Source organism: Ranitomeya imitator, chromosome 6 (genome assembly GCF_032444005.1).
Source record: "Ranitomeya imitator isolate aRanImi1 chromosome 6, aRanImi1.pri, whole genome shotgun sequence".
Lineage (NCBI taxonomy): Eukaryota > Metazoa > Chordata > Amphibia > Anura > Dendrobatidae > Ranitomeya > Ranitomeya imitator.
In genome coordinates, this window is record NC_091287.1 from 322,108,915 (window position 1) to 322,133,174 (window position 24,260).

The window sequence follows — 24,260 nt, forward strand, 5'->3', positions numbered from 1 at the left end:
CAATGTATGCAGTTTTTTCTTTGCAGCAAGTTCAGCTAACAATAAAATGCCTACTGGTAACTGAGGAAGAGGGAGTAGGTCACAAAAATTGTCATATAAGGGGTTGACTTATATAAAGCCCCTCTGCTGTATGGTATTCTAGAATTTACAATAGCTATCACTCATGTAAGAAGTGAAATCTGGTATTGTACTATATCTATATTTCTCTGCTGTATCTGTGCATCATGAATCATGGTATGTGTTAAAGGGGGGGCCCGCTGAAACTCTTTCGCCCGGGGCCCTCAAAAACCTGGAGCCAGCCCTGCTTGTTAGTCACCTTAGGGGAATTGAACCTGCAATTATCTGATCACTTGTGCTATGTACAACAATTACACAGTATTGATATATATTGCAAAAATCATGGTTTGCTATGAAAACAGGACAGAAGCTGGGGTTCATAGAAGAACCATCATGACAGGCACAAGGATAATCGGCAGACCCCCAGTTATCATGCTAACTCATCGGCGCCCCATGATCACGTTACGTGAACATCATTGGGCGTATGGAAATGCCACCTGTTAGAAGCAGATGATGGCTCAATATCACTGTGATCATTTGCCTGGAAAGATGTGGACTCAGTTCAAATCAAAGTCAGGGTGCCGAAATATGACGTATCAGTACATCATATGTCTGTAAGAGGTGAAACATTTTCTTTTTTGCTGAATTTGGAGAAACTGTTTGTTATATTAGTTGTTTCGAGCTACTTAATTTGTTCCTGTCTGATTGGCTTATTGCATCAGCAGAAAGTTTGTAAATTTTGTTAATAAATCAAAATTTTGCAAAGCGGGTTGATTAATTTTGATTGCAACTTTACATTTCAAAAAAGAAAAACAGAGGAACTGTACAACACAGACCTCTAAGAAAAGATTCTCAGAGGAGATAAGTGCAAATCAGCATATACAAGTTGTAGGACTGATTGAGCATGTGCAACATTGGTTAATCCTGTTTGGTCAGCTGGGGTCCAACGGCAAAGAAAATCAATTATAGTCTGAATTTTGGTGAGTTGATTGATGCCCATGTGAAGAAAGAAGAACTGGTGTATGAATCCTTCTATTAGTTGCTGTTAAGTGGAAAAATGCACTTATTGATTTGACTCCAATACATGAAAGTTAAAGGGATTTTCTAATTCCAGAAAACCCCTAACCAGGCAGCAGTTTGTTTTTTTTTAAAAAAAAGGCAAAAAATTGAGGTGGTTTAATACTATTCAGAGTTGCATACAAATTACAAATTACCATCCTGCTTAATTATGGAGAAATATATAGCAGATCTAGTTGACCAGTTTGCATTACATGCTCTAGTTGTCAGACTGTGGTTAAACATTGACCTTGACATAGTTTAGTCGAATTCTTGTAATAAGTACAATAACACAGACTAAGTAATTAAGGTGATGGTATACCAATTTTTTAACAGAATACATTTAATATTATATACTAGATCCATTTTCACTTTAAAATAGTTATAACATAGATTGCTTTTATAAATATATCAGAAGCTTCTCCACTTAAACCTATTTTAAAAACCTACCTGCGTTTTCATGCAAATCCTGTACAAAGAAGTTTTACTGCCCTCTGCCTCACACAACGTAAACCCAGGTTTGGTGTACAATATGTCTAAAAACTGTCCCAATTTTCATGCTCTGTAACTTGCCAAACAGGCAGTGGATGGTTCCTCTTCATCGGCTTTCTGCAACTGCTATAAGTGCTGGAACTCCCTTTTCCTCATTTCTCATCATGCATTGCTTCCGTCATTATCCATTGTTTTGTTGCCCTAAACTGAAAGCCTGCCCCTCTGTTAATGCATGAGCAGAGAGATCACCAACCTGTAAACAGGGGCAGAGAGACAATTTCTCTAAAACTACAGTAACTATTCTAAAACATAGAACCAAAACTGTGGCTATGCATAAGATAAATGTCAGCTGAAGTAACAAATTTTGTCCATGGGACTTTTTTTGCTAAGTATTTACAATCATTTGCCACTTTTGCAAGTCCACTCTCTTGTATTACATTTTAATTAGATATCTGATCTGCCAGTTTAGTCTGAAACGTTTATGGTAGTATTGTTTATACGTAAAATCCAACGTATGACTGATGAAATGAATTCTAGCTGATCCTTATATTATTTCTTGTGGACAGCTTAACAAATAGAAAGATCCTATTACTACTAAGCCTCTTTAACTTTGACAGCAGACAGCCAATGATCTACCACTGTCATATTCTTTTATTAAATCTTCTCATTCCTGTTTGTAAAACTTCTCCTAAGCTGCCCTCATTCTGTGGAATGTGCTGCCCTAAATTATTGAATTTCTTACTATCATTCCTAGCTTTAAACATGTCTTGAAAAATAATTTCTTTAAGCAGGCCTATGTTACAGTGGGGGGAAAAAGTATTTGATCCCTTGTTGACCTTGTAAGTTTGCCCACTGACAAAGACCTGATCAGTCCATAATTTTTAAGGGTAGGTTAATTTTAACATTGAGAGATAGAATAACAAAAATAAACTCCAGAAAATCATATTACATAAATTATATCAATTTATTTGCATTTTGCAGTGAGAAATAAGTATTTGATCCCTCTGGCAGGCAAGACAAAACCCTTGTTGGCAAGCACAGCAGTCAGATGTTTTTTGTAGTTGATGATGAGGTTTGCTCACATGTTAAGAGGAATTTTGGTCCACTCATCTTTGCAGATCATCTCTAAATCATTAAGATTTTGAGGCTGTCGCTTGGCAACTCGGAGCTTCAACTCCCACTATAAGTTTTCTATGTCATTAAGGTCTGGAGACTCGCTAGTTCACTCCATGACCTTAAGGCGCTTCTTTTTGAGCCACTCCTTTGTTGCCTTGGCTGTATGTTTTGGATCATTTTCTTGCTGGAAGACCCAGCCATGACCCATTTTTAATGTCCTGGTGGAGGGATTTTATGGTACATGGCTCCATCCATTTTTCCATTGATGCGATGAAGTAGTCCTGTGCCCTTAGTAAAGAAACACCCCCTAAACATAATGTTTCCACCTCCATGCTTGACAGTGGGGACAGTATTCTTTGGGTCATAGACAGAATTTCTCTTCCTTCAAAAATGGCAAGTTGTGTTAATACCAAAGAGCTCAATTTTTATCTCAACTGACCACAGAACCTTCTCCCAATCACTCACAGAATCATCCAGGTGTTCATGTGCAAACTTCAGACAGGCCTTCACATGTGCCTTCTGAGCAGGGGGACCTTGGGGGCACTGCACGATTTTAAACCTTTATGGCGTAATGTGTTACCAATGGTTTTCTTGGTTACTGTGGTCCCAGCTGCCAGGAGATAATTAACAAGTTTCCCCATATAGTTTTAGGCTGATCTCTCACCTTCCTCATGATCAAGGATACCCCACGAGTTCAGATTTTGCATGGTGCCCCATATCGATGTCGATTGAATGTCATTTTGTGTTTCTTCAATTTTCTTAATATTGCACCAACAGTTGTCTCCTTCTCACCCAGTGTCTTACTTATGATTTTGTAGCCCATTCCAGCTTTGTGCAGTTCTATGATCTTGTCACTGCCATTCTTATAAAGCTCTTTGGTCTTGCCCATGTTTTAGAGGTTAGAGTCTGATTGATTAATTGAGTCTGTGGACAGGAGTCTTTTATAAAGGTGAATTTATAAGACAGCTGTCTTTATTGCAGGTAACGAATTGATTAGGAGCGTCTAACTGGTCTGTAGGAGCCAGAACTCTTAATGGTTGGTAGGGGATCAAATACCGTATTTTCCGGTGTATAAGACGACTGGGCGTATAAGACGACCCCCAACTTTTCCATATAAAATATGGAATTTGGGATATACCCGCCGTATAAGACGGGGGTCATCTTATATGCCCAGTCATCTTATACGGCATGTGCGGTGCGTATGGTTCCCACGGTCTGGAGGAGAGGAGACTCTCCTTCAGGCCCTGGGATCCATATTCATGTAAGAAATAAGGAATAAAAATAAAAAATATGGATATACTCACCCCTCCGACGGACCCTGGCTCTCAGCGATGCAAGCATCTGCCTCCGTTCCTAAGAATGCTTTGAGTGTAGGACCTGTGATGATGTCGGGGTCATGTGACCGGTCACCTGACCGCTCACATGACCGTGACATCATCGAAGGTCCTTCTCCGTCAGAGGGGTGAGTATATCCATATTTTTTATTTTTATTCTTTATTTTTTACATGAATATGGATCCCAGGGCCTGAAGGAGAGTCTCCTCTCCTTCAGACCCTTGGAACCATCCAGGATCGCTCCCTGCAGCCGTATCCAACGTATAAGACGACCCCCAACTTTTGGGATGATTTTTAGGGGTTAAAAAGTCGTCTTATACGCCGGAAAATATGGTACTTATTTCTCACTGCAAAATGCAAATAAATTTATATAATTTATAAAATATGATTTTCTGGATTTTATTTTTGATATTCTATCTCTCAATGTTAAAATAAACCTACCCTTAAAATTATAGACTGTTCATGTCTTTGTCAGTGGGCAAACTAACAAAATCAGCAAGGGATCAAATACTTATTTCTCCCACTGTACATAACCATAGTCCAAAAATTAAATAGAACATGATGGCTGCACTCTGTCCTCTAGTAGGTAAATTCTCATGTCCGGGCTATAGTCCTGAACAGCTCATTTGCTCATTTACATATAAGAAAAACGTGGAGTTCTTTGGTATAAGACATCAGATCGCATATATCAAGGCATCATTTTATTAAGAGTCCTATGACCGACATGCCCATGCAGACGGCTTAACAGGGTTAATGCTATTGACAGATTCCCTTTAAATACCAGCTTGATGACAGGTATTTTCTCCATGCCAGAGCAAAGAGCCAATCTCTTGGACAAAATTAACAAAATGTGCTTATTGTGTGACTCTTACCATTGCATTTAAATAGCAAGCTCTTGTTCATTACATCACTAATTGCAAAGCACCGTGGAATATGTTGGCATTTTATAAAGAGTTTTATCTGAGACTGCGCTTATATGTAACTCTTTAATGTTTTATCTATGCTCATATATCTATCTCTGCTGACTCTTCAATAACTTGTCTCTTCTGAAATCTACCTCCTCCAAATATGCAGACAAAAGAACATTAGACTGGGCTGAGCACTCATGTTCTTTCTGCAAGATACCTCTGGCAAATTCTTATCTCTAGGTAGAACAGATGAATTAAAGAGGTTGTCCACTACTTTAGTATTGATGATGATGACCTATCCTTAGGATAGGTCATCAATGTCTGAACGGTCGGGGTCCAACACCTGGCACCCCTGCCTATCAGCTGTTCTCGATGCCGGTGGCTGCGACTATTCAAATCATAGGATACGGATGTGTAGTACCCAGCCGCAGCCACTATTAGAAGACGGCAAGTTCCACAAGTGAGCATTTCCAGTCGGTGGCCGCTGCCTACACTGAGAACAGCTTATCAACCGGGGGCCGGGAGACAGACCCCGACTGATCATTAATTGTTGACCTATCCTAAAGATAGATCAACAATGCCAAAGTAGTGGACAACCTCTTTAAGCATTAGTAGAGGGAGAGTTAAGAGGCCCTCATACACATTGGATGGTCAGGTGGTCCTACAAATATAAGAGGGGTTGGCCAACTTAATTTAGGGGTGCCCATACACCTACATAGTAACATAGTAACATAGTTAGTAAGGCCGAAAAAAGACATTTGTCCATCCAGTTCAGCCTATATTCCATCATAATAAATCCCCAGATCTACGTCCTTCTACAGAACCTAATAATTGTATGATACAATATTGTTCTGCTCCAGGAAGACATCCAGGCCTCTCTTGAACCCCTCGACTGAGTTCGCCATCACCACCTCCTCAGGCAAGCAATTCCAGATTCTCACTGCCCTAACAGTAAAGAATCCTCTTCTACTGTATGTTGGTGGAAAAACCTTCTCTCCTCCAGACGCAAAGAATGCCCCCTTGTGCCCGTCACCTTCCTTGTCTACTAATGACAATAAACACAAGATCATTAAGCTTAGCTGACTTTTGATGTTTTTCAATGTGGAAAGGGGAGAAAGCCACTGTCACCAACCAAGAGGGAGAACAAAAGGAACTGGTGTGTAATTTTATCATTTGCTATCTGTTGGGGGAAAATCAAAATGCCCCCATACAAGACAGTTGGTCAGCAAGTCTCACCATAATAGTTAGGTTGGACGGACTTTAATCTAAAGTGTGTTGTGGCCTTATCTATAAGTATCAAGTCTAAGAACGTTTACGAAATGCTACAGCTTAATAAATACACTTCGAAAGACAACAGAAGAGACACAATGATATAATAATAAATTACAGATTGTAATGACTGTCCAGCCAACCAATCAATACCGTGAATCCTTTTTAAGATTCAGGGCAGCAAAAACCTAACACTAAAAGCCCTCACGACTTCTTGTATTGAGATGATCTTTCATTTCCTAGTACATGTGGAAATTTAGTCTATTATATTTGCATTCATTTTCTAAATCTTCACCAATATGGGTTGTCCCATCTTAGCAAGTTATTATCTATCCACAGGATAGCTGACAATTATATGTTCATTGGGGGCCAGACCATCCTAAGAACGGGGCTCTAAAATGGCCTGTTAAAAAAATGGTGTTGGTCGTGTTGTATAGGACTGTGTTTAGTTACAATATCACCCACGCTATTCAAAAAAGTATACATACACCTCTCCGATACTTCAAAATGCAAACTCTCCCTGCTAGGGTTTTCATTCATTTAAATTGAAGTCACACAACAGCTATACAAGTATGGTAAAACATACAATTATATTTATAAAAACAATTTAAAGTGCAAACTGGGGCACATCTTGTGTGTTTTAAAAGATAATTATGGTTTAATAGTAGGTTACAATTATGAGCCAAAGAAGAGAATGACTAACAAGCAGCAGCTTTTGCTCTGACAGGCACGGGCACTCCATGTATTAAATAGAAGACCATTTATTTGAATGGCTACTTGTAATACACACTCTACGCTAAGGAAAATGATTAGCGGACTGCAATTTACCCCTTTTAGGAGCAGACCCATGACTCTTATATTACGGGGATAACATCTGTGGTGAAACGCCACACATCATACATAGTAATTATTTTTATATATTTAAAGGTTTATGATCATTTGGAAATATTTCCCCTCTTGTTTATTGCTTTAACATGATAAGAACTCCGTATGATGTTCTCTAATATGGAAAAAAGTATTCTTCTCCTCCAGAGACCTAAACATTTAAAAAAACATTTCAGATATAAATGTGCCAAAATATACATCACATAGGGATAATCATTGTCAAACCTAATTAATGTGAATAGTGTAAAAGCATCAAACAATAAGAACATGTGAAACTAGATACACCAAGAGGGTATTTTGGGACTTTCCACCTATTCATGGTCCATTTGTAGGCAAAATTGCATAATTCATACTGCACCTTTTATTCCTCTCATATTACAAAATAACGACCTTATCTTCATTTTTACGGAGTTGAACATCACATGTCCAACTTTGCTTTAGGGCGGAACTGCTGTTTATTTAACCTTTCACCTCTAGATTCTCAGCTGCACTTTCTTCATTCGAAAACACTAGAACCACGGTCTGTTATGAATTTTTTATATATATATACAGTGAGGCAAAAAAGTATTTAGTCAGTCAGCAATAGTGCAAGTTCCACCACTTAAAAAGATGAGAGGCGACTGTAATTTACATCATAGGTAGACCTCAACTATGGGAGACAAACTGAGAAAAAAGAATCCAGAAAATCACATTGTCTGTTTTTTTAACATTTTATTTCCATATTATGGTGGAAAATAAGTATTTGGTCAGAAACAAACAATCAAGATTTCTGGCTCTCACAGACCTGTAACTTCTTCTTTAAGAGTCTCCTCTTTCCTCCACTCATTACCTGTAGTAATGGCACCTGTTTAAACTTGTTATCAGTATAAAAAGACACCTGTGCACACCCTCAAACAGTCTGACTCCAAACTCCACTATGGTGAAGACCAAAGAGCTGTCAAAGGACACCAGAAACAAAATTGTAGCCCTGCACCAGGCTGGGAAGACTGAATCTGCAATAGCCAACTAGCTTGGAGTGAAGAAATCAACAGTGGGAGCAATAATTAGAAAATGGAAGACATACAAGACCACTGATAATCTCCCTCGATCTGGGGCTCCACGCAAAATCCCACCCCGTGGGGTCAGAATGATCACAAGAACGGTGAGCAAAAATCCCAGAACCACGCGGGGGACCTAGTGAATGAACTGCAGAGAGCTGGGACCAATGTAACAAGGCCTACCATAAGTAACACACTACGCCATCATGGACTCAGATCCTGCAGTGCCAGACGTGTCCCATTGCTTAAGCCAGTACATGTCCGGGCCCGTCTGAAGTTTGCTAGAGAGCATTTGGATGATTCAGAGGAGTTTTGGGAGAATGTCCTATGGTCTGATGAAACCAAACTGGAACTGTTTGGTAGAAACACAACTTGTCGTGTTTGGAGGAAAAAGAATACTGCGTTGCATCCATCAAACACCATACCTACTGTAAAGCATGGTGGTGGAAACATCATGCTTTGGGGCTGTTTCTCTGCAAAGGGGCCAGGACGACTGATCCGGGTACATGAAAGAATGAATGGGGCCATGTATCATGAGATTTTGAGTGCAAACCTCCTTCCATCAGCAAGGGCATTGAAGATGAAACATGGCTGGGTCTTTCAACATAACAATGATCCAAAGCACACCGTCAGGGCAACGAAGGAGTGGCTTCGTAAGAAGCATTTCAAGGTCCTGGAGTGGCCTAGCCAGTCTCCAGATCTCAACCCTATAGAAAACCTTTGGAGGGAGTTGAAAGTCCGTGTTGCCAAGCAAAAAGCCAAAAACATCACTGCTCTAGAGGAGATCTGCATGGAGGAATGGGCCAACATACCAACAACAGTGTGTGGCAACCTTGTGAAGACTTACAGAAAACGTTTGACCTCTGTCATTGCCAACAAAGGATATATTACAAAGTATTGAGATGACGCCTCTCATCTTTTTAAGTGGTGGAACTTGCACTATTGCTGACTGACTAAATACTTTTTTGCCCCACTGTATATACTATATGCATATATATATTTTTTTTTTATTTATATGTATGTTGAATTGTAATGAAACTTCAAAGGTATATCGGTTATTGCCACTGGGCAAGAATCAAATAAATGCATGAAGAAGAGTTTTCTGTGCAAACTTTCTGCAGATATTTCCTTAAGGCTTCATGTTGGACTAAAAATTCATTGGGGATTTTGTAATTCATGCTGTTTACAGACAGGATGGGACTGTTTCAGAAATTAGAAGATAACATATTAATTTGCCTCTACAAATATTGAAAATGATTTGATGATGGTAGTAGAAACTACAATAGTATAGCTTAACTCCCCAATGAAGTTAGCCGGTAAGTGAATAAATACAACTAGAGCGCCGTTCGCTTTTGTTTCGTAAGATTTCCTATTTGTTATAGTATGTGTATCTGTATTAAAAAAATTAGATTGTGATCCCATTAGGGGCTCAGACTTATAAAAATGGTAACACTGTATAGTGCTGCTCTTTGGTGCCGGAAATGGAAACAAAGTCAAGATTTCAAAAGTGGTGAGTAAAACACAAGAGTCTAATAGTAATCACAAAGGTAAAACCAAAATCCATATTGTATGACAAAACTGAAAAATTACAAAACAAACATAATCATCAGATCATAACGGAGGTGACCATACACTAACCAACTGGTAAAAAGGAAAATTCCTTTTAACGTCAAACTATTAATGATTAAAAGGTCAAGACAAAAAATGAGAACATGTGGTCAGGTACAGCTTATGTACAGCAATAGTGTTCAATTTTACATTTTAATACATTTTTGTGCCGTCAGAAAATAGCTAATTTAATCAATTTTATCTTTTTAAATCAAGTTTTCATGGTAGAAAATGTCTGGGGGTTTTTTTTTAGAATTTTTCATGATTTTTTTCCAATGTAACAATTTTAATTGGAAAAAAATCTTGCAGTTTTTACTGTGGCTACTGAGTCTGATGATATAATGACACTTCCTGTAGTGTAATGATCACTTTATGCATTTATTTCAATATCATCACAGATAGGAACACAATGAATGTAGTATGATCTGCATATAGCTAATACAGAATTCACTACTCACAGTATGATGAAAACACTCCATCTCCCTGCACAATGATCTCTGCACAAGCCTGAAAAAAAACTTGCCCATAAAAGTCAATTAACCTCTCCATCTTTATTGCTTCCTATTTCACTTCAGTAAAGCATAGCTGTAGATGTTGCAACATCAACTCATGCAAGATGGCTGCCCTATAATGATGTACAGAAATAGAATAAAACCATCTATTATCAGAAAATAAAAATAAATAACAAAATAAACAAATATCATGTTTCCCTATTTGGTTATATATACTCTATATAGTGCTGGGCAGCCCACCTGATCTAATAGTAAGGGCGTCACTAATTGGCGGTAAGCCATCATGGTGCACTACAATCTATGTGACTGGCACTCTTTACAAATCCTATCCATGTGCATTTGTAATACATGTGCTTCTCATAAAATTAGAATATCATCAAAAAGTTAATTTATTTCAGTTCTTCATTACAAAAAGTGAAACTCGTATATTATATAGAGTCATTACAAACAGAGTGATCTATTTAAAGTGTTTATTTCTGTTAATGTTGATGATTATGGCTTATAGCCAATGAAAACCCAAACGTCATTATCTCAGTAAATTAGATTACTTTATAACACCAGCTTGAAAAATTATTATAAAATCAGAAATGTTGGCCTACTGAAATGTATGTTCAGTAAATGCACTCAATACTTGTGTTTTCTTTTTTTTTTTTTTTACCAAGGGCATCCCATCCTCCATCAACTTAGTGTCTCCAAGAAGCTGGCTCAGAGTCACCATATTGATGCTGAGGACAGAGAAGACCCCTGGTCCACATAGCACAGGGTGAACCCAGCTGGATGCTGTGGCACACACCTGTAATCCTAGTTACTATGGGAGGCTTGGGCTGTTGGATAACTTGAGATTGTCAGTTCTGGTCCATCCTGTGCTATGTGGATGAAAAAAAGAAGAAAACACATGAATTTCAGAGCACTATAGAAAAATAAAGCACTCAATACTTGGTCGGGGGTCCTTTTGCATTAATTACTGCATCAATATGGCGTGGTAAGGAGGTGATCAGTCTGTGGCACTGCTGAGGTGTTATGGAAGCCCAGGTTGCTTTGATAGCAGTCTTCAGCTCATCTGCATTGTTAGGTCTGGTGTCTCTCATCTTCCTCTTGACAATAACTCATAGATTCTCTATGGGGTTAAGGTCAGATAAGTTTTCTGGCCAGTCAAGCACAGTGAAACTGTTGTTTTTAAACCAGGTGTTGGTACTTTTGGCAGTGTGGAAAGGTGCCCCTGCTAGAGAATGAAATTTCCATCTCCAAAAAGCTAGTCGACAGAGGGAAGAATGAAGTACTCTAAAATTTCCTGGTAGACGGCTGTGCTGACCTTGGTCTTGATAAAACACAATGGACCTACACCAGCAGATGAGATGGCTCCCCAAACCATCACTGATTGTGGAAACTTCACACTAGACCTCAAGCAGCTTGGATTGTGTGCCTCTCCACTCTTCCTCCAGACTCTGGGACCTTGATTTCCAAATGAAATGCAAAATTTACTTTCATATGAAAACAACACCTTGGACTACTGAGCAACAGCCCAGTTCTTTTTCTCCTTGACCCAGGTAAGACGCTTCTGGAGTTGTCTATTGATCATGAGTGGCTTGACACAAGGAAGGCGACACTTGTAGCACATGTTCTGGATACGTCTGTGTGTGGTGGCTCTCGAAGCAATGACTCCAGCAGCAGTCCACTCCTTGTGAATCTCCCCAAAATTTTTGAATGACCTTTTCTTAATAATCCTTTCGCGGCTGTGGTTATCCTGGTTGCTTGTGCACCTTTTTCTACCATACTTTTTCCTTCCACTCAACTTTCCATTAATATTCTTGGATACAGTACTCTGTGAACAGCCAGCTTCTTTAGCAATAACCTTTTGTGGCTTACCCTCCTTGTGGAGTGTGCCAATGACTGCCTTCTGGACATCTATCAAGTCAGCAGTCTTCCCCATGATTGTGGAGCGTAATGAAACAGACTAAGGGACCATTTTCAACACTTAGGAAGCATTTGCAGGTGTTTTTTGTTAATTATTCTAATTTACTGAGAAAATGACTTCTTCTGGGCTTCCATTGGCTGTAAGCCATAATCATCAACATTAACAGAAATAAACACTTGAAATAGATCACTCTGTTTGTAATGACTCTATATAATATGACTTTCACTTTTTGTATTGAAGAGCTGAAATAAATTAACTTTTTGATGTTATTCAAATTTTGTGAGAAGCACCTATCTATTTGGCCCTCTGATCTATGACTATCAAAATAAATTTTGTTTATAATGTGGCACCCCTAGGGGTATTTGCCACAAAAATAGTTACTGACAGTAAATGCAAATACTAAAATAGCAAGACTGCACTACCACCTCCGGCCAGAAGGGGGAGCTCCAGAGACTCCCCTTGATCCATTCTGGTCTGAGAGAAGAACTGGCAGTTGGGCCAAGGAGCTGAAAGTGAGAGGTCATACAGTTGAATCTCTAACAGCCCTGTGACTGTTACCAGGCCTAAATCACCGGCCTGAGGAGAAGAGGGACAGAGAAAAAGGACATTGTGAGAACCGGGTAGCATTAATCACTACCCAGAACAGGCGCAAAGACGGATACCGGATCCGTGGCTGTATTCATTATATATAATACAGCAACCGGAAAAACGTGAGGTGATATCAGCTTCACTAGGGCCGGACGTAGCAACAGACACAGAGTTCAGCGGTACTCCCAGAGGGGGTAAACCGATAAAAGGACTCGGGTTGCCCGTCGAACCAGGACCCGGAGGGGACAGATTGGGCCGGCAGCCAGTTCACATACAGCAGCAGGGCCACACAGAAATTGCGCACAATAAGAGGCGAAGACCCCGGCAGGGTCAAAGTAACTCAGAGTTCCCATACAGACTCCGGTGACAGGACTGGTTGTAAATCCTTTTATGTTAAAGTAAACTGGTTAAACATTTCAGTGCCTCAGTCTTTCATTTGGACAATAGCCATCTATCCAGGATCGGGATTGTCACCGCTGGGAGAACCTGCTGCTGATCAAGTAAGTGCCTGTCCCCTCATGATACCCCTTACACTGTGCATTGCCTGAGGCCACAGCACCGGGTCAAGCCACCCGTGACATCCCCCTCAAGAGACAGACTCCATTGGTCCGGTGCTGAGTATCCCGGTCTCCTGGGCATCACAATTGGCGTCACGAACAGGATCTAGCCAGCCCGTATACCGGGTATTGTGTGCCGTGATTGGAGCCCAAAACTGTGAAAACTGGGATGAAAAATCTTGAAAATTGACTTTATTAAAGAAAAATCCATTCCCCATTGAAAACTATTGAAAGTGACTTTTCCCCATTGGTTATAATGGAGTAAAGATGGCCGCCATCCCCTGAGGTAATCACTTCATAACCGTTAGGCACGAGACTGTTAATTGAGCTACGCCATCACCTGAGCCCCAGTCTAACTGAAAAACTTCAGAATCCGCCATTACAGAGCGTGGCGGGCGGGAGCAGCAGGGGGCGTGTCATTGTGGGCGGCACCAAGCTGAGCGCTCTGACATCAGAGCAAGGGGAAAATCGATCCTGCTGCACAGCGGAACGAATCTACACTATCCCGACGGAAGCGGAGGACCGGAAGGGTCCGGATTAACTAAGGGGGCACAGTATGTCGCAGCACGGAGACGCCGCAGCACCCGGCAACGCTAATGCAGCTGAAAGACAGAGTGTCAATAGAGAGTCCGGCAGCGCAGCGGTGCAAGGAGTGGCGCCCATCATGCCGGTGCTGATGCCATATACCCCGGGTGGCCCATGGCTTCCAATGTATGAAGGTGAGCCTAATACCCTTGACGATTTCAGAGAAAAGATGCTGGCCCATTTTGACATGTTCCCCGTGGGTGAAGTTCAGCGTGTTAGTCTCCTGATGATGCAGTTAAGTGGCCATGCTAAGCGAGAAGTCACAGCATGGGCAGCTGATCTAAAAGGCACTGTTGAACGCATATTTGCTGGATTAAAAGCTACATTTGTAACCACGGCCAGCAGCAAAGCTAAAATACGATTCTTTAATTGCAAACAAAAAGCTAATGAGGGCGTGAGAGACTTTGCCTTAAACCTGCAGGAAGCCCTTAAATCACTTACACTGGCTGAACCCATTTTTAACACCGGAGCGGATAAACTGCTAAGAGATCAATTTATTGAGGGACTCTACACCCCTTCTCACCGGGGGCATGTGAGCATGCTTGTTTTTAAGAACCCTGAATTGACATTTGCCCAATTAAAGGAGAGCGCTATACGTCTCCAGCTGGCAGAGGCACCTCGGGATCAGGATCCTGCGCAACCCATGGCAGAGGCACCTCAACAACAGGGAGTGCCAGTGACATCAGCTATGTCTGGGGCCATTGCTAAGCCCCTGGGGCCCAGTACTAATGAGGCTCTTCAACAAAAGCTTGACTCTTTAGCTGATGTTGTTGCTTCAATGGCTAAAACCATGCAGGAGATGAGAGGACACAAGATGGAGTTGGCAAACTGTAGAGAGGATGTTCCATGGATGAGACCCCGGAGATACCCGACATGGAGAGGACGACCCCGCGACCGCTACCAACCGGATGGACAGCCCATTTGCCGCCGTTGCCAGCAGCCGGGCCACTTTGCACGAGATTGTGATTTAAACGGGAATCCCCTGGGAATGCGGGCCGCTTCGCAGGAATGAACTTTCAAGGCCCAACACCCTGGCACGACAGGTACATCGGAGGACGACCCATTATCCCTATCGTGCTGGACGGAATTCCCCTCAACGCTTTGCTGGACACAGGTTCCCAAATTTCATCTATACCGTATATCCTTTATAAGAGGTACTGGGCTGATGCAGATATTGATAAAGGGCCCTCTGATGTTGAACTAGATATATGGGCCAGTAATGGTAAGTTGGTACCGAAACTAGGATTCAGGGAGATGACCATAAAGATTGGTAAAGTAGAACTGAAGAAACAGGGTATAATTGTTGTTGATGTTGACCGGCGGAACTGTGAACCAACTGTATTGATGGGAATGAATGTGTTAGAGAACTGCTTTTCCGAAGTCATTTCTGTCTTACAGCAAATTGCTGAAACTGCCCAATCCTGCCAGCAGAGAGTTCTCCGGAGGGAAATAAAAGTATTGATGTTAAGGCAACAGGTAGAAGTTGCAGGTGGAGAAATCGGCAGTGTGAGGGTAAGTGATCCAACGTCTATTGTAATCCCACCAAAAACAGAAATGCTGGTATGGTGTAGAGCAGCCATTGGTACTAAGGGACGAGATTATCAAGCCTTAATAGAACCAGTGTACACCGACAGCAGGCCCACTATACTCACAGCACGAGGGATAGTCGAGGTACACCGGGGACGAGTGCCGGTACGACTTTTGAACTGTGGAGAGGAAGAGGTCACTTTGCCAAGGTATGCTACAATGGCAAAGCTATATACTGTTGACAACAATGCCATCACAACCATTGAGCCCTTAGAACCAACCTGTCAGGTGGAAGGCAATGGCTCAGATGGAGAAATGGAGGATTGGTGCCAACAGCTACACGTGGGCATAAATTCAACACCTACCCATCAAAAACAAGGGGTGTATAGGCTAGTGACGGAATATGAACAAGTCTTCAGTAAACACCCATTGGACTTCGGACGTATAGAAGGGGTAGAACACACAATCCCCACAGGTGACCATCCCCCAATAAAAGAAAGATATAGACCCATACCGCCCGCTCACTATCAATGTGCAAAAGATATGCTGAGGGAAATGAAACAGGCCGGGGTAATAAGAGACAGCTGTAGCCCCTGGGCGGCCCCTCTAGTGATTGTCAAAAAAAAGGACGGAACCATGAGAATGTGCGTAGACTACCGGAAGATTAATAACATCACCCATAAAGACGCCTACCCCTTGCCTAGGATAGAAGAGTCCTTAACTGCTTTGAAATCTGCTAATTATTTTTCCACCTTAGACTTAACAAGCGGGTATTGGCAAGTCCCTGTGGCTGAGAGAGATAAGGAAAAGACGGCATTCACCACACCAATGGGTCTATGTGAATTTAATCGCATGCCGTTCGGACTCTGCAACGCATCCGGTACCTTCCAGCGGCTGATGGAATGCTGCCTCGGACACAAGAACTTCGAGACCGTCCTCCTGTACCTAGATGATGTGATCGTCTACTCAAAGACTTACGAACAACACTTAATAGACCTGGAAGAAGTGTTCGAAGCCTTATCCAGGTATGGCATGAAAGTCAAGCCATCCAAATGTCACCTTCTCAAGCCAAAGGTACAGTACCTGGGACACATCGTGAGTTCGGAGGGAGTAGCACCAGATCCCGAGAAAATAAGCGCCATAAGGGATTGGCCAAGACCTACCAGCGCAAAAGAAGTGAGACAATTCCTGGGATTGGTGGGTTACTATCGCAGATTTATAAAAGGATTTACCAAGTTGGCAGCACCCTTGCAAGACACCTTGGTAGGGCAGACGAAGAAACCTTCAAACCGAAACCCTCCTTTTCAGTGGAACGACGAAAGGGAAGACTCCTTTGAACAACTAAAGAAGGCACTAACCGGAGAAGAGGTTCTGGCATACCCAGATTACCATTAACCTTTCATCCTCTACACCGATGCCAGTAATGTGGGACTAGGAGCGGTGCTGTCACAAAAGCAAGAAGGTCGGGAGAAAGTCATCGCCTTTGCAAGTAGAAAGCTCCGGCCTACTGAAAGAAATTCAGAAAATTACAGCTCCTTCAAATTGGAACTACTGGCAGTAGTTTGGGCTGTGACGGAGCGTTTCAAACACTATCTGGCCGCTGCAGAATTTATTGTCTATACTGACAACAATCCGTTGACCCACCTGGACACAGCCAAATTAGGTGCGTTAGAACAGCGATGGATAGCCCGGTTATCTAATTACAACTTCATAATCAAGTATCGAGCAGGTCGCAAGAATGGAAATGCCGATGCCCTATCCCGGATGCCACACTTGAGAGATGTAGAAGAGGAAACGGGGGAGCTTGAAGAAATTGAACTACCAGCCTTCCATCGTCCCAAGGCAAAACATCATCAGTCAAGTACCTATCAGAAACAACAAGAGGTGAATTTTAATCCGTTAGCACACCATAGATGGGCTGACACCCAAGACAGCAATCCGGCTGTGAAGTTGGTGAAGGAACTGTTGACTGAGCAAAGTGCATATCCCGATGAGGATGCCCCAGAAGAGACGCATCAACTCTGGAAAGAGAGAGGCAAAATGTTCCTGTATCAAGGGAAGCTCTGTAGAAGATACACCAATCCGAAAACACATGAATTGGTTTGGCAGATTATTGTGCCTAAACAAGATGTGAAGATGGTCCTCGAAGCTTACCATAATGGTGCTGGTCACTTCGGTTGGAAAAAGTTAGAAGTACTTCTAAGAGAAAGATTTTATTGGGTCGGGATGAGAAAATCAATCGAACAGTGGTGCAGAAATTGTGGCCCGTGCAACCTCAGAAGAAACGATCAAAAGAACCAAAGAGCACCACTGCAGCCCATAATCACCAAACAACCACTTGAACTTGTAGCCATGGACCACGTGAAGTTGACACCAAGCCGGTCCGGCTATGTCTATGCCTTGACCATCGTGGACCATTATTCACGTTTCTTGGTAGTAGTACCCGTAAAAGATCTGACAGCAAAAACAGCGGCCAAAGCGTTCCAAACATACTTTTGTAGACCCCATGGATATCCGGAACAGGTTCTCACCGACCAAGGTACAGCCTTTGAATCAGAGATCTTCAAAGAATTCTGTAATATGTATGGTTGCAAAAAGATCCGGACGACGGCCTATCATCCACAAACAAACGGCTTATGCGAGAAGATGAACCATATTGTAATAGACCTACTAAAGACTTTACCTGAGACAGAAAAGAATCAATGGCCAGAGAAATTGCCTGACTTGGTGGATCTGTATAATCATGTCCCGGTGAGCTCCACCAACTGCACCCCAGCTTACCTTATGCGTGCAAGACCCGGCCAATTACCAATCGATCTAGAAATGGGAATTCTGAAACCAGACGCAGAAGTTCAAGACTCCAATTGGGATATCATACGGCAAAAGCAGTATCGCCAAGTGCAAGAGAGTGTGGAAAGAAGCCTTCAGCAAACTAGAGAAAGACAAGAGCGAACTTTCAACCAGAATGCTCTAGCGACCCCATTAAGACCGGGTGACCAAGTGCTCAAGAGAAATCGTCGAACCAATAAACTGGACAATCAGTGGGAAGCCGTACCCTACGCAGTTTTACCAACAAGAGTGGATAATCCTAAAATGTGTCTCATTAGCAAAAACGGAGGCTTAACATCTGTACTAGTGTCAAGAGACAATCTTAAATTATGTCCGGAAGCATTGAAAGAGCCAGACGTTGTCCAGCCAGAACCAGAAGTTATTCAACCCATACAGGTTCAACCAGTAAAGGAAAAAGAAGAGGAAGTGTATCACACCTGTATAGGAGACTTTCCCAAAACCCTACTAACATACCATGGTGCAGTAGTGGTTCCCATGGTGGCCTTTTACCCAACACCGAACCCAATACCAGAAGTCCCAAGACAGGAAGAGGCTGACCCCGTACTACAGGAGGTTCCAGGCCAGGAAGAACAGATTCCTGGTCAGAGTAATCCCATTCACGGTGGACTTGCCAACTCCATAGTCGTGGAATTATCTTTAGCAGAGCGGGCAGATACTACATCCGCAGTAGACAGTAGTACACCACATGAAGAGACACCGCTATTACGTAGATCACAGCGTAGTACCCAGGGTCAGTTACCGGCCAGGTATGCAGATTACCAACTATAAAGCTCATAATGTGAATTGTATATATGTTATGCCGTATAGTTAAACAGAAAATGTAGTATAGTCATTGTTATCAGTCTGCAACGTTTAAGCCCAGTGCCTACAGAGACTTGTCTGTATGAACTTAAGGCATATTCTTGAACTTTTTATCAGCCCGGAGGCACTAAATCAAAGCTCCGGAAAGACTGCTTTTTGAACTTTGCTTTTTGCTCTTTTTGAACTTTCTTTAGACTTTATATTGATAACTCCGTTGGAAAAATGGAACTAAATTCCTGGACACTAAGAACAGTGCCTTTCCTAATACCTTCAAGGATAGAACTGTATTAATGGACGCTATTTGAAGTGACTTTTTAAAGAACTCTATTTTTGTTTCCTTGAGTGGTTTTTGTAACTTTTCATTTTTAAGACTCTGTACATATTAATTGTTATTTCAAAATGTTATTGTCCCACAGTCCCGGAGTACTGTTCTTAACTAAGGGGGAATGTGGCACCCCTAGGGGTATTTGCCACAAAAATAGTTACTGACAGTAAATGCAAATACTAAAATAGCAAGACTGCACTACCACCTCCGGCCAGAAGGGGGAGCTCCAGAGACTCCCCTTGATCCATTCTGGTCTGAGAGAAGAACTGGCAGTTGGGCCAAGGAGCTGAAAGTGAGAGGTCATACAGTTGAATCTCTAACAGCCCTGTGACTGTTACCAGGCCTAAATCACCGGCCTGAGGAGAAGAGGGACAGAGAAAAAGGACATTGTGAGAACCGGGTAGCATTAATCACTACCCAGAACAGGCGCAAAGACGGATACCGGATCCGTGGCTGTATTCATTATATATAATACAGCAACCGGAAAAACGTGAGGTGATATCAGCTTCACTAGGGCCAGACGTAGCAACAGACACAGAGTTCAGCGGTACTCCCAGAGGGGGTAAACCGATAAAAGGACTCGGGTTGCCCGTCGAACCAGGACCCGGAGGGGACAGATTGGGCCGGCAGCCAGTTCACATACAGCAGCAGGGCCACACAGAAATTGCGCACAATAAGAGGCGAAGACCCCGGCAGGGTCAAAGTAACTCAGAGTTCCCATACAGACTCCGGTGACAGGACTGGTTGTAAATCCTTTTATGTTAAAGTAAACTGGTTAAATGTTTCAGTGCCTCAGTCTTTCATTTGGACAATAGCCATCTATCCAGGATCGGGATCGTCACCGCTGGGAGAACCTGCTGCTGATCAAGTAAGTGCCTGTCCCCTCATGATACCCCTTACACTGTGCATTGCCTGAGGCCACAGCACCGGGTCAAGCCACCCGTGACATCCCCCTCAAGAGACAGACTCCATTGGTCCGGTGCTGAGTATCCCGGTCTCCTGGGCGTCACAATTATAAATTCTTATATGTTTTCCATATGTGCTGAATATGTGTTATATGCAACTTTTTTTTTGTTTTGCCCCTTTTATGTATTTGCGGGGCTAGACCAGTTGCATGTGTGGCCGTCTGAAATATAAATGACACCTCTTAATGCGCATGCCCTACCTGCTGGAACACGGCTGAATAGTGCATTTATCTAACACCACTGGCTGAGCTGAAATTATATATTCTATATTTAGCTCCGCTTTTCAACGCAGAGGATGGGGAAATCCCCCCTTCCGCTACTGCCCACCGCTCTGGAACGCAGGTGGATCGCATGACGTCACTTCCGCTTCTGCACATCGCTTTGGAACGCAAGCGGACCACGGTCACACATGAATTTTACATATGGGAACCGGTCTTCCTGTGGGTTTGAGATGCATCTTGACACACATGCTGATTAAGACAGGTGATTTGGGTCTTTTTATTTTTGGAGACTATATAACACACTTGTTGCCACGCTGCCTAGGCACCACATCAAGAGGAGATTCTTCCTGTTTGCTGAGGACTCTATCACAAAACATTATGACTGACAGCTCAGTAATCTCTCTAACATTCTAAAATTCACTATTACGTTACTCCTGATGAACATCTGGTGAGGGGAAAGGCATCGAGTTGACAGATTACATATATTGTGTTTTTTCTTTTTCTAATTGAACTGTTGGTACACTCCTTTCCCTTCTCATTAATTTCTTAACGTGGTTGACACTATGTTTTTGTAGCACCTTGGATATGCAGCTTTTTTGACAAACAACATATCAACTGTATTTAGATTAAAAATGTCTCCGTGTATAGTTATCTCTGAACAACTCTTACAGTTTTTTAAGAGATTAGCAACATCAATATTACCATTGTGATTAAGTAAGCCTACCAACTTGACAATAGAACTATGTATATTTATTTCCTACATCCAACGTATGAGCCCTTATGTGAAGGATGCCTGAAGTTATCATCTGTTTTCTTTTGAAGCTGCTGTGGTAGTATACTGTATTAATTTTTTGTGTTGATATATTGTGAAGCACTCTATCACTTTATACTGTTAAGCACCCTATCACCTTATAGGCTATACAGTTCCCGACATAATTTCCACATCAGGCTACAAGGGATAGCCATTGAGAAGCGGGGGCAAAATTCTCGCTTCATAAAAGGGTGCCAGCCTCCGCTGATAGGTAGGGGCATCATTAGGGAGAGTTTATATCTCTTTTTAATTTGTGCCTTGCTCTAATATAGCAATGACTAATTCTCTTTTCTCTACACCTAACTGACTAGCTCCTTGATACTACAGGATCCTCTGGGCTAGATTTTAAAAAATTCTTTGTCAGTAATTGTTATTTAACAGTAATTTTTTTCTACCCTGTTCCCAATTAGGGCCCAGCAGGGTTAGTAGGGTGAGCCAACGTTGAGCGGGGGAGTCACATGCACAGAAATAGGTAGGTAGGGCTGTACAGTAATAGAGCAGGGAATGGCCTTCCCCTGGCTCTTCTATCTTGTGTCTCCTTATTTAAGTTGGTGATGGTATTTTGTGTATTTCACTTTTTGCATTTAAGAATTTTTTTAAGATTATTAGTTTGAAATAAAAGTTATATTTTATACTATATTAATTGGAGTTCTCGCTGTGAGCCTTCCTTTATTCATGGATAGCAGGCACATGAAAGTATAGTATTGCAAAGCGACCTACGGCCATTTAACGTGTGCACATACTTTCTCAAAGCCTCCCTGGGGTGTTCCCCTGAATGTGATTGCTGCCTGTGGATAGTGAGTTTTCTATTTCCTTCTTACAATTTTACCTAACCTAGCTATAAACCAGCTAAGGGAGAGCCTACGCTATAATTTATCAATATGAAATTATACAAATCCATACAGCTTATAGCAAGATTACTTTTTGTAGTTAATAATTTATAAATTCTGCACATTAAGGAGAAGAAAGCAAAACTATTTTTTAACTATTTAAATAACAATAAGCCATATTACTTTTTAGGCATAGACCCACAGGATATCCCATATTGTACAATAAGATCCAAAACGCCTACTGCCGCAGAAGGGTTTTCCTCCAATTCCCAAGTCTATTTGGCCTACGCTATTGCAGATGTAGCCTGCCATCTGGATTTAGCAGAGAAGACCCGTCCTGGGACAAATGGATTATCATCTTCTTTGCATAAAGGTGAGGAATATTGTTGTTAATTTTAACTCTTTTGTAGGAGACAATGGCATCTGTGGAATGGGCGATGTATTAAGTATGATTTAATTAAGATTTTCTAAAGGAGTCTGTGTCATTCTTTCAATTAAAAGACTTTTTTCTGAGTGTGTTTTTATATGATATGACTATGGTGTTAGTAATGGGGGCATCTTATTGACGCCTCTCCATTACTAACCTCGGGGCTTGATGTCACCTGACAATACAAAGGTGACATCAACCCCCCCCAACTATCATCCCACTTACCACCGCTACAGGGCAAGTGGGAAGAGTGAGGCTAAGTTCCAGAATTAGTACGTCTTAGAGATTTGCCTTTTCTGGGGCAGCTTAGAGCTGATGTATTTAGCCTGGGGGTTGGCAGTATCCATGGCCCCTTCCTAGGATAATAACAACAACCTGCAGCTTTCTGCATAGCCTACACTGGTTATTAGTTATAGGGAGAACCTACATCCTTTTGGGGGGGTCCCCCATTTTAATAGCCAGTAAAGGCTAAGTATACAGTTGTGAGCTGATATTAAAAGCCTGGGAAGCTCCATGGGTATCAACCCTTTCCCAGACTCTAAATATCTTCCCCCAGCCTTTGGCTTTCCTTCTGCTGGTTAAAAAAAAATATGAGGGAGACCATGCCGCATTTTTCAGAAAAATAATCTTTTATTAATTAAATACATGTACAGTAAGCTGCTCAGACACACTATACTAATTATATATGTCACTGACATCTGTATATCTATCTATTCTATGTGTATATACTGTATGTAATCCATCTATTCTATTCTGTAGGTTCCTGTTGTGATTTTACAGTATGTGGCAGATGAATTGCCGGCTTTTCTTCTATCTATCTATGTAATATATACACATATATAAGTGTGTCTCTCACATCTACATATCTATCTATTCTATGTGTATATATCTATTCTATCTATTCTATTCTAGCTTTTAACTCTGATTTTACTGTACGCAGCAGATGAATTGCTGGCTTTTAGTCTATCTATTATATATATATATATTGTGAGGCAGTGACCCCTATTACAGCTAGGGGACACTGTTTGTTCTCCTCAGGATGTGCACAGAGGCATAGTGAGGCTATGAGGGGGCGTTGTAGTTGCAGATGTAGCTGTGATTACAATTGTTAAAAGCCCTGTAGTATAGAGAGGTTTTAGAATTGAGTCTGAGGAGTCTCAGGTATTTCAGGGCCAGATTGAGGCCTGGCAACCCACAGCAAACACAGTGGTGCTGCTGTCCACGATGACTGGTCACGGATGTGGACAGGTCTTGTGCCCGGAGGTGAACTGGTGGTAGACTGTCCTGTGCCCGAAGGAAGGACTGGCATGTGTCACAGCTGCACACAGGAGGATGTCAAGGTCTGTGTACAGCTGTGAGTAGAGACTGTGATACAGCAGTGCAGGACACCCATGTAATTAGTCTGAGGAGGACTAGCATGTGTAGTGACTGCAATCTAAAGGATGCTGTTATGAACTGGTGTGATTTGAACATTGAAGTTATATGCATTGAATTTATATGCTTGGAACCTTTTCTGTGTGAAGATAACACATTAAATAGACTTTTATGTTTGTGGGTCACTGCTATACTATATATATATATTCA